At 40.8% G+C, this 12405-nt stretch overlaps 1 non-coding gene across 1 annotated transcript; it reads left to right on the top strand.

The window, feature by feature from the left end:
- The first annotated feature begins 9982 nt into the window (after positions 1–9982).
- On the top strand, positions 9983–10089 carry LOC127108988 (small nucleolar RNA R71). The gene has a single exon (XR_007796479.1). It is a non-coding gene; the product is annotated as a small nucleolar RNA R71 (small nucleolar RNA).
- The last annotated feature ends 2316 nt before the right edge of the window (positions 10090–12405 follow it).

Raw genomic sequence — 12405 nt, 5'->3', positions numbered from 1 at the left:
ATTAATCTCGGCATCGAGGACGCCAAGAGAGAAATCAAGATAGGGGCTGCTTTGGAAGACAATGTGAAGAAGGGGTTGATTGAAGTGCTGCAAGAGTATGTTGACGTCTTCGCTTGGTCTTATCAGGACATGCCAGGGCTTGACACAGACATCGTGGTACATCGCTTGCCGCTCAAAGAAGGTTGTCCTCCGGTCAAGCAGAAGCTCAGAAGAACAAGACCAGAGATGGCTGTCAAGATAAAGGAAGAAGTGAAAAAACAGTTGGATGCAGGGTTTCTAGCAGTCACAAATTGTCCGCCATGGGTTGCAAATATCATTCCGGTACCTAAGAAGGATGGAAAGCTACGGATGTGTGTTGACTACCGGGATCTGAACAGGGCTAGTCTTAAAGATGATTTCCCCTTACCTCACATTGACGTTTTGGTGGATAACACGGCTCAGTTCTCGGTATTCTCCTTCATGGATGGCTTTTCTGGCTATAATCAAATTAAGATGGCACCAGAAGACATGGAGAAGACAACATTCATAACCCCATGGGGCACCTTCTGCTACAAGGTGATGTCGTTTGGTCTGAAAAATGTCGGAGCAACATATAAGCGAGCGATGGTGACTCTGTTCCATGATATGATTCATCATGAAATCGAGGTTTATGTTGATGATATGATTGCCAAATCTCAGACAGAAGAAGAACATTTGGTGAATTTGCAGAAAATGTTTGAGCGTTTAAGGAAATTCAAGCTGAGGCTTAATCCGAACAAGTATACTTTTAGGGTGAGATCTGGAAAACTACTGGGTATTGTTGTTAGCGGAAAAGGGATTGAGGTGGATCCGGCTAAAGTGAAAGCGATACAGAAAATGCCTGAGCCAAGAACAGAGAAACAAGTCTGTGGTTTCTTAGGGAGGTTGAACTACATTGCAAGGTTCATCTCTCACCTAACAGCCACGTGTGAGCCAATATTTAAATTGTTGAGAAAAGATCAGGCTATCAGGTGGAATGATGATTGTCAAAGGGCGTTCGAGAAGATAAAAGAGTATTTGCAGAATCCTCATATCCTTGTGCCTCCGGTCCCAGGGAGACCGCCGATTATGTATTTGACAGTACTAGACAATTCCATGGGTTGTGTTCTCGGTCAACACGACGAGACAGGTAGGAAAGAGCATGCCATCTACTACCTGAGTAAGAAATTCGCAGATTGCGAGTCGAGATACTCAATGCTTGAAAAAACATGTTGTGCACTTGCATGGGCTGCTAAGCGATTGAGACAATACATGCTGTCTCACACAACCTTACTGATCTCCAAAATGGATCCAGTCAAGTATATATTTGAGAAGCCAGCTCTCACCAAAAGAGTTGCTCGTTGGCAAATGGTACTGATAGAGTATGACATCCAGTATACTTCCCAGAAAGCCATCAAGGGGAGTATTCTGTCAAACTATCTTGCTCAACAATCGGTTGAAGATTATGAGCCGATGAAGTTTGATTTTCCAGATGAAGGCATCATGTTCCTCAAGATGAAAGACTGTGAAGAGCCAGTTGTTGAAGAGGGACCTGATCCAGACGAAAAGTGGACTTTAATGTTTGATGGGGCCGTCAACGCCAGAGGAAGTGGAATTGGTGTTGTCATTACAACTCCGAAAGATGCCCACATGCCTTTCACCGCTCGTCTGACTTTCGAGTGCACCAATAATGAAGCTGAGTATGAAGCTTGTATCTTGGGTATTGAGAAAGCGATTGATTTGAGAATCAAGACTTTGGGCATTTTCGGAGATTCAGCTCTGGTAATCAATCAAGTGAATGGTGATTGGAACACTCTCCAGCCTACTCTAGTCCCCTACAGAGATTACACGAGAAGACTGTTGACTTTCTTCACAACAGTAAAGTTGTACCATATACCTCGTGATGAGAACCATATGGCAGATGCTCTTGCTACTCTATCCTCCATGATCACGGTGATCCGTTGGAACCATGCTCCCAAGATCGACGTGATGCGCCTTGATAGGGCCGCGTATGTGTTTGCTGCTGAACTGGTAGTTGACGACAAGCCCTGGTATCACGACATCAAGTACTTTCTGAAGAATCAAGAGTACCCTGCAGGGGCATCCAACAATGATAGAAAGACTTTGAGAAGATTGGCAGGCAGTTTCTTCTTGAACAAAGACGATGTTCTGTATAAGAGGAACTTCGACATGGTTTTGCTCAGATGCGTGGATAGACACGAAGCAGACATGTTAATGCAGGAAGTTCATGAAGGCTCCTTCGGTACTCATGGCGGCGGACATGCAATGTCTAAGAAATTGTTGAGAGCAGGTTATTACTGGATGACCATGGAATCTGATTGGTTCAAATATGCTAGGAAGTGCCATAAATGCCAGATTTATGCTAATAAGGTGCATGTGCCGCCGAATCCTTTGAATGTGATGTCTTCGTCGTGGCCTTTCGCTATGTGGGGCATCGATATGATTGGAAAGATTGAGCCGACCGCTTCCAATGGGCATCGCTTCATCCTTGTTGCCATCGACTATTTCACCAAGTGGGTCGAAGCAGCGTCATTTGCGAAGGTCACCAGACATGTGGTTGCCCGATTCATCAAGAAATAAATCATTTGTCGCTATGGGATTCCCGAAAGAATCATTACTGATAATGGTTCTAATCTCAACAACAAAATGATGAAGGAGTTGTGCCAGAACTTCAACATTCAGCATCACAATACTTCCCCTTACCGCCCTAAGATGAACGGTGCTGTTGAAGCGGCAAATAAGAACATAAAGAAGATTGTGTAGAAGATGGCCGTTACGTACAGAGATTGGCATGAGATGCTACCCTTCGCCTTGCATGGGTATCGTACTTCAGTACGTACATCGACTGGGGCAACCCCTTACTCCCTTGTGTATGGTATGGAAGCAGTCCTACCTGTTGAAGTGGAGATTCCTTCTCTATGAGTCCTGTTGGATGTCAAGTTAGACGAAGCTGAATGGGTTCGGACAAGGTTCAATGAGTTAAGTCTTATCGAAGAGAAGCGAATGGCAGCCATTTGTCATAGGAAGTTGTATCAGAGTCGTATGAAGAGAGCCTTTGATCAGAAAGTGCGTCCTCGATGTTTCCACGTCGGAGATTTAGTGTTGAAAAGGATCCTTCCTCCTCAGATAGATCACAGGGGCAAGTGGACTCCTAACTATGATGGATCGTATATTGTCACCAAGGTTTTTGATGGTGGGGCCTTAATGCTTGCAACGATGGATGGTGAAAACTTCACTTCCCCGGTGAACTCAGACGCAGTTAAAAAAATACTTCGCATGAAATAGACCCGCTGGACAATAAAAAGAGTAGTCCAGGCAAAAATGGGCATCCCGGCGAACCAAGAAAATGAAAAAGGTTCGGGCAAAAATTAGGGATTAAAAGTGAAAAGATTGTACACCCGGTAAGTTGGAAACCTGAAAAGGCAACTTAGGCAAAAATGGGTATCCCGGTGGATTGAAAACCCGAAAAGGGCGATCCGAGCAAAAGTTAGGGATTAAGCGAATGACTGTGTTCTGAGTAGTTCTGAATCTCATCTCGTGTCAATGACTGGAAACTTTTAAAGGATAGGAAACAGTCCAATCACTCTTTCAGAAAGTTGATCATCTGGAGGATCTTGAAGACGAGCAAGTCATAGCAGAATTGAAACCCAATAGAAATCCATTTCACATTGCCATTAGATTAATGTCTGTTTTTTATCTGTTGTGTGATTACCTCTTTCTAGGGATTGCTTCCTGATGTAAATGCCTATTCAGAGGCTGTTCAATCAATAAAATCATGTTATTCAGTATATCTCTGTTTTCATTTTCATTTTTCTGTTTTGTTTGCAAAAATAACGTCCGAATTTTTTGATAAACATTGCATCATGACACATAAGAGCTTTACAGGTACATGCTTAATAAACATTTAAAATTGCTGTAAATTTTTTAAGTGCTTTGGATCGTCTATTCAGAACAGGTACCCTCGGGGTATTTCCTTAAAATCCCCAACAAAGTCACCAACAGACGAATTCGGTATCTTATCCCTGCAGAGCTGATCAGAGCGTTGGATTCTTCAATCCCTAGCAGGTTCTCACCACTGTACCTCCCCCCAAGCGGTGGTTTCAGATTATACATTCCCCAGTAGAGTTGACAGTGTCAGACTATATACCCCTAGCGGAGTTGATAGTGCCAGACTGTATCTTCCCAGCAGAAGCGGCTGCTCCTCAGAGTTCGAGGCCAGATCGATAATCCCAATGCCAGATCCATGGTTTCTTTCCTTGAAGCAGAACCTCGGTACCGTATCGGTGTTTGCTTCTTCTGCTGAGTCATCTCTCGTAGATCGTGGTTGCCATAACCACTATCACTTTCCCCAACAGCAGGTTTTCGGTGCCGTTCTCTCCCCAGTCAGAATCTCGGTATTTCGTCATTGCTAGAACACCGTGTGGCGGGTCATTTCCCCACAGAATTATTTGCGCTGTGCATCTCCAGCAGCCTTGCCAGGGTCCAGAAGATGGTGATCATTTCCCCAACAGATCCCCTTGCCTCAGTTTGGCATTCTACCCAGCATTTCGCATCCCTGCATGTAGAATCATATTGCATTGCATCCTCCCAAATCGCATAGCATTTCCATTTTCATGGAGCATTACGCCATTGAAAAATTCAAACATACGCATGTAAGCATAAAACATTCTCGGTATCCCAAGTGATAAGCCAGAAGTTGTTTCCAGTACTCAGACTGAAGATTGTTCATGACTTACCTTTGTTATCCCCAGCAAGTGTCATTGGCCCATGCGTCGCCTCTATTATCGTTCCCTATTTCTGCCGATGCTGACAGACATGAAGTTTTCGGTATTCAGACCGAAGTGGCGTTCAGGCCAGTTTTCCGATGTTTAGATCGAAGAAGTTTCCGACGTTCAGGTCGATGCAACTTGTGGCATTCAGGCCAGTTTTCCGATGTTCAGATCGAAGAAGTTTCCGACGTTCAGGTCGATGCAACTTGTGGCGTTCAGGCCAGTTTTCCGATGTTCAGATCGAAGAAGTTTCCGACATTCAGGTCGATGCAACTTGTGGCATTCAGGCCAGTTTTCCGATGTTCAGATCGAAGAAGTTTCCGACATTCAGGTTGATGCAACTTGTGGCATTCAGGCCAATTTTCCGATGTTCAGATCGAAGAAGTTTCCGACGTTCAAGTCGATGCAACTTGTGGCGTTCAGGCCAGTTTTTCGATGTTCAGATCGAAGAAGTTTCCGACGTTCAGGTCGATGCAACTTGTGGCATTCAGGCCAATTTTCCGATGATCAGATCGAAGAAGTTTTCGACGTTCAGGTCGACGCAACTTGTGGCATTCAGGCCAGCCTTTCGATGTTCAGACGGATATTAATAATCTCATATCCCCCGATGTTCAGATTGAAGTCATTTCCAGTATTCAGACTGATGAGCGGCATTCAGGACATGGTTATTTCTGTGTTACCATTTATTTTGGTATCCAGGTTAACATTCTTTTTCGGTATTCAGACTGATGAGCGGCATTCAAGCCATGGTTATTTCTGTGTTACCATTTATTTTGGTATCCAGGTTAACATTCTTTTTCGGTATTCAGACTGACTCTCACCGTACCAGACAGATTCTTCTTTCAAGACCACCTCTTTTCCGATTCTGAAAGGCATTATTACTTCACTTCACTTCAGTGCAAATTTTTGGGCTTTTATTGTATTCAATCCCTTGATACCTCGAAAGCACGAAAGCCGCTGCTATCTTCTTTCCAGGTCTCCAGTTGATTGAATAGGGGCAGCTGTAATACCCCAAAATTTACCCTTCATTTTTCCTGGAAGCATACGCTTTACACCTCATGCATGCATTCATTTTTATATCATTTAGCATTTGCATTTCATCATGGCAATCGGAATCGGATCCAAGAAGCCTGAACATCATCCAGGACACTTTGTGGGCTCTATTTAGATGATCAGTCAACACAAGGGAAAGACTTGAGTTACTGCCAACAGGGGTCTATTCGTCAGTCAAAACGTTAATCTTGAAGGAGCAAAGGTTTGTTCATGAGCTGTCATGCTCGCTAGGCGAAGCCCACGTGTTTTGAAAAAAAAAAGAAAAAAATGAAAACAAAAAAAAATGAAATAAATAAATAAATAAATAAATAAAAGAAAAAATCTTGGACTTGGACCTCTCTCATTTGAGCCCACAGGTCCACAAAAATCAGGTTATAAATTCAGAGTTTCAGTGAAATAAAAGGCATTATATTCCTATTACCCTGTCTGGGAAAAAGATAGTGAGAGAAGAGCTAACAGAGTTCAGAGCAACATCCAGGCAACTCTGAAAGGTTCATTCAGACTTACACACTTTCAGCTCAAGCAAACCCTAACATTGGTTTGCAAATCCAGCTGTGCCATTTGATTTCAACCGATCTCTCCAATCAGGTTTGCCCTATATCCATCATCTTTATGCCTTTAATTTGAATGCTTTAAATGTCTGAGGTATTATGGGTGAATTTGATACCCTTTTGATGCATGTGTTTGACAAGAGGTTTAGGCCTCCTACCCTTTGTTGCTTTTTGTGAGCTTTTTGTGAATTGAAAGGGCATGATTCATGTGGTTACATTTTGATTTGGGGGCAACTCTTGGTTACCCTATTTTGTTTCTCTAACCTGTTTGTTGAGTTTTGTTTTGTGAGGGCTCATATGACTCTTGCAGAGATGGTTTGCCTGGTGTTCCACTTTATTTGTGGGATACCACCTAGAGGTTTCATTCCGATTACCTGTACTGACTCACTTTCTTTGATGATGTTAGCTTGGAAGGATCTCAGGGTTTCCATTCCTCTAATTGCTGTTACTTCGGATCTTTATCCGCGTGGTACTTTTACATTTTTCCCGCATTTTACTGCTTTCCTAGCTGGAAGACCTCGATAGGAGGCAATGTTTTTGTGTGTTTATTTTTTTTTACAGGTTCCTTCGTCCAGGACTCCTTTTTGCATGAGCATCCCAAACCCTAACCCTTCATTGATTTTTCTTCTCCTAAACACACGTTTACTCCTTCTAAAACAGGCGAGTAAGTCTCCAAAGGTCGAGCATCCGGTAGATTGCGTAGTAACGTCGTTCGTCCAAAACCCAATCCATAACCCCGTAGTTAGCCGAACTACGGCTTGCTCTGATTCTCATTCCAGATGAGATACGTAGGCATAAGACGCGATGTCTTAGCGAGCACACATCCCCCAAACCCATAGGTCAGCCGAGCTACGAAGACTCTGATTCTCATATTCAGATGAGATACGTATGCAGTGGATGCGACATCCGCGCGAGTCATTTTCATTTAACCCCTTTTTTAGTAAACAACACAAGATAAACTCATACCCTTTAGACAAGAACTACAAAAGTGGATCCCGTAGAGTACTACGGATGCGTAGGGGTGCTAATACCTTCCCTTCGCATAACCGACTCCCGAACCCAAGATTTGGTTGCGAGACCTTGTCTTTTCCTTTCCTCTTTTCAGGTTTACTTCGAGAGTTTCCTTTCCCTCCTTTGGGATAAATAACGCACGGTGGCGACTCTTCTGTCATTTTCTTTCGCCAATTGTTTTTTCGCACACTATATTTTTCAGGTTGCGAAAATATTAAAAAATGCCAAAAAAATATTTTGCTTATTATTTGACCTCCAATCTTCATCCCATTTTTGTTTCTCATTGTTTGAGTTTGACCTTCAATGTCATTTGGTCAACACACATGGAGTGGTACATTTTATTTCACCTTATGCACTTTATTCTTTCCATTTCCTTTTCCATTATTCATCTCTTTCTTCTTCTTCTTCTTTTTCTTTTTTGATCAATGAGTTGTTGATAAGTTAGCATTGATTAGGGAGACTTAATCTTCCTTGATTCAAATCTAATTCATCTTGATCAATTGATCAAGTGAATGGCTTTGCATTAAGGATAGGTTGTTTCCTAAATCATGCAAAGGACTTAAACCAGTACAAGATCAATTCCCTTTTTCTTTTGGTATGGCAAGTTGTTGGAACTTGGTTCACTAATCAAGACTTCTACCTTGTGTTTGTTGCCTACATTATTATTGACCGGCCTTAGATAGTTGTGACTTCTACATAAGTCCAATTACGATTGCTTAACATAGCGCTAAATTTTCCTTATGGCACACTAACTACTAATACTAACCATTAACCATTAACATTTACTTTTTGCACTTTACATTTATGCAATTTACTATTCTTGGACATATTATTCATTTTCTTTTCCCCCTTTGATCATTTGAGCACATGTTTATGTTAATGCAATTTGCCTTTTGCTCACTTGAGCATATAATTGTGTATATACTATTGTGTTTCTGTTTTGTTTGATTGTTGTGGACCAAATGCAAAAAAATGGACAAAATGGACTTAGACTTTAGGACCTTCCATATGCAAAATGGAGTCAAAGAGCAACTAGCCCTCATGCCTTTAGAGTGCTATAAATGTCAAAGAGCAACTAGGCCTCATGCCTTTAGAATGCTTAAAGCTTGAAGATGAACATTGAAAGGACCATATTCTAAACTCCCTCTTGTCCATTCTTTAATTGTTAATATAATATTTTGATGTGTGTGTCTTTGCGCTAGAGAGTCCAACATTGAGCTAAATTGAAGAACCATTACCCTGATCATCCAAAGTGAGGGATCCAAGATACATTCAGGGTCTTTCCAAGAGTTCATTTGATTGATTGCTTGAGTTTATCATTATGGTGATTGCTTATTCCAAATGGTGGGAGCTACTTGGATCATCAATATGATCTCAAGAGAGGAACTCTTTTTGTGGTTTTGTTCCTTTATCCCTTATCTCTTGTATGCTTAGGACCTTAGCCCTTCTTCTTCTTCTCTCCACTCTAACCCAAGCCAAAACTTTTGTGCAAACACTAACACTTGTTTTCAACATTAGAAACCTAAGCCTTATGCTTTTGATTTTCAAACTCTCTTTTCATAATACTTATTTTGTATTGAACTTCTAAGTCAACTTTGACCATTTTTGCAAATACTTTTCATTGGTAAATATAACCCATTCAAATGCTTTTGTGGTTTCAATGGCCACTTTCTTAATCAAACTTTTTCATAACCTTTAGCTATTAGGTTTGAGTTATCCTTGAGGTAGATGTAATACTCACCTATATCCTTAGTGATGGACAATGAGTCTTCCATGCTTATTATAGGGTTAACCCCTCACTAGCATGTTGAAGCTATCCTCACATGGTGGATTTGTGGTTTTAGGTTGAGTTTTCTCCCTTGGATAAAAAAAGACCTTAAGGCTTTTGGACCAATAAATTCACCAACTCATTTTGAGATTTTTACCCCGAACTACGAGGTTTTGATCCTAATCTTTTTTAAGATGGTACGTAGGCAATGGGTTTATCCATCCAAACACAAAATGTAAATAAACTTGTATATTCTCTTCTCATCTCTTCAATCGTGTTTGCACAAATAATTTTCACAAAATACCAACCTTACAACCAATATGAAAAGGGCTCCCTAGGAGTACCTAGGATGTTTTGGGTGCCTAACACCTTCCCATTGCATAACCAACCCCCTTACCCAGATCTCTGACTCTCTTTTATTAGTTTTTGATTCGATAAAACTTTTAGGTTTTTGTTCTCTTTCTAACCATTCCTTTGGATAAATAGAAGTGCGGTGGCGACTCGACTTATATGATTTACCTTGGATTTAGTTAATATCTCTAATGGTAACGAATACCCCGCTACAGGCATCTACCTTTGCATGGACATGGTCAAGGCTACTGATTTCGTACATTCCACCTTTTGTTTGGGACTTTTCTACTGGGGTTCTTTCACCTCCCCATTGGCAATGGTTTTGGGCCATGTTTTCAATGAGTTGATAGGCTTCGTTGTATGGTTTATCCATAAGTGCACCGCCCACGGAAGCGTCTATTGTCAGTCTTGTGTTATACAGAAGCCCATTGTAAAATGTGTGAATGATCACCCAGTCTTCGAGACCGTGATGTGGACACATCCTCATCATGTCTTTGTATCTCTCCCACGCGTCGTAGAAAGATTCTGCATCTTTTTATCAAAATCCGTTGATTTGAGCTCTCAGCATAGCAGTTTTGCTTGGCGGAAAATATCGAGCTAAGAAAACGTTCTTCGGTTCTTCCTATTTAGTGACTGAGTTGGATGGCAAGGATTGCGACCATGCCCAACCTCTGTCTCTTAGAGAGAAAGGAAAAAGGCGTAGTCTTATCGCATCTTGAGATACACCATTCGCCTTCACAATGTATGCGTACTGCACAAACTTGGTCAAATGTTCATTAGGGTCGTCCGTAGGATTTCCAGCAAATTAATGTTGTTGGACAGCTGATAATAATGAGGATTTCAACTCGAAATCGTTCCGATCGATAGCAGGGGCAACAATGTTGTTATGAGGTTCTTGTTAGGACGGGGTAGCGTAGAACTTAAGAGGACGATTTTGTGGTCCCACTGCAACCATGGTTGGTTTCTCAAATGGTTCAGTAATAGGAAAGAAGATATTGGGAATATTATACCTTCGTTGGTACTCTAGTATTTGGCGTCTTAAATATAAGAAACACTCTAATTCTACGATTGGTGGTACTAAGTTTTCACTTTGTGAGCGAGTACTTGGCATACAATCGAGAAATAAGGGAAAGGAAATTATTTTTTGCCTCAGTCTATACTGCGCAACGAAAGAATCGCACTATTTGACTAAACCAGGTCCCCGACAACGGCGCCAAAAACTTGATACGTGGTTGTGACTATATATAAAATATAGTCTATCGGATACTTGACTGCAAGTGCACAGTCTAGTCATTTAGTTTTAAAAGATATCGAACCCACAGGGACCGATGGTCAAACTAATGTTGTTACTATGTTTATCTAAGGCGATGATTTTTAGAGGTTTGGTTGAATAAAAATTAAATCTAAAGAAAATTAAGTTTTTAAGAAAATATTAATGAAGGGATATCAGTATGCAACACATTAATCGTCAAGGATTCGATAAGTCACTGGTGTATATTTTAATTACCGAATACCTTTCAGTAGAAAATATTCATTTAAAAGGCTTTATCTCACACTCTCGTGATTGTTGACTCGGACTATACTTTTAAGTCAGAGTGTACGCTCTCGCTGTCCCATTTGAAGTTAAAAATACTCCAAGCTCAGAGAAAGAGAATGTGGATCTCAAATCTAGACTTGGTAAGATATCATTAGAGAAAGAGACTTTGAAGTTCAACCTGAATCAGAAGAGAGAGAGAGCATGACAGGCGGACAACGAGGTGTAAGCTGAGTTTCACAAAAGGAGAAACGTGGGTGAAACACTAAAAGGAACTTGTGCTAGTCTGTCAGCAAAGAAGAAATAGTTAACAAAAACTCAATATCAGGCTTGTAAAGTGGAGCTTAATTACAAAAAGGAAATCAAGAAACTTCAAGACCAACTGGAAACTTGCAAGAAAGAGTTGAAAGAGGTACAAAGTCGTATCAAACAGTTAGAGGTTACTCTTCGTCAGCACCAGAGTGAGATAGACCAGAGGTTCGAAGAGATCCGTAGGCTAAAGGATCAAGCATACAAAAACCTGGAGAATACCAACCTATAACAAACAAGAGAATGATCATTGGGAAAAGCACAATGAACATCTTCAAAGGCTCCTATACTAGAAGGAGACATTCGTGAGAGATCTTCTAGATGGACCTGATCATAATCTACTACATAATCGTCTTAACGACGCGCATTATTGGAGGGAAAGGCATGCACACCTGACCTAAATTGTTGAACATGCCATGGAAGACTTACCAGAATTGCTGAAAGAAGCTTTTGTTGAAGTGTTTTCGCATAACGTCCCTTGGGTTGTATTTCATTTCATTTCCGTGTGTAGGGTGATATTTGATAGGCTTAAAGTTAAGATCATTGTAGTCTGTCAAGAAAACTCTTTATATGTATTTGTACTCCATTTTCTAATATTGAATAAAGGAGTTTGTGGTTATTGACTTCATACACTATCTGTCTCTTTATGCTTTATGGTTGCTTATGTTGATAAAAAAATCAAGGGTCTGTTGGAAATTTTCTTTACAAAAAAAAATGCTAAAAATGAACAAATATGCATATGTCAAAACTTTTTGCATACATTCATACATCCACGCATTTAATTGTTTAAGCCTCCAGAAAAAAAAATCTTACCTGTAAGAACCCAATTTTGTCCCTAAGATCCCTCATGGCATCATATCATAGCATTGCATTGCCTCAAGGATCATTGGACACCTTGCTTCCTTCCCTGTGGGTAGGATATCTCTTTGAGAGTGATTCTTGATCACCAAGCATTGCTTGCATTATATATCATTTGCATTTCTTGTTTAATCACTAACCAAAAGCATCAAAAATATGTCACTAACATTTGTTTTGTAGTCT

Source organism: Lathyrus oleraceus, chromosome 7, assembly GCF_024323335.1.
Source record: "Lathyrus oleraceus cultivar Zhongwan6 chromosome 7, CAAS_Psat_ZW6_1.0, whole genome shotgun sequence".
NCBI classification, from domain to species: domain Eukaryota; kingdom Viridiplantae; phylum Streptophyta; class Magnoliopsida; order Fabales; family Fabaceae; genus Lathyrus; species Lathyrus oleraceus.
The sequence above is the reverse complement of the archived record's forward strand: the minus strand, read 5'-3'. Positions and strand labels throughout refer to the sequence as shown.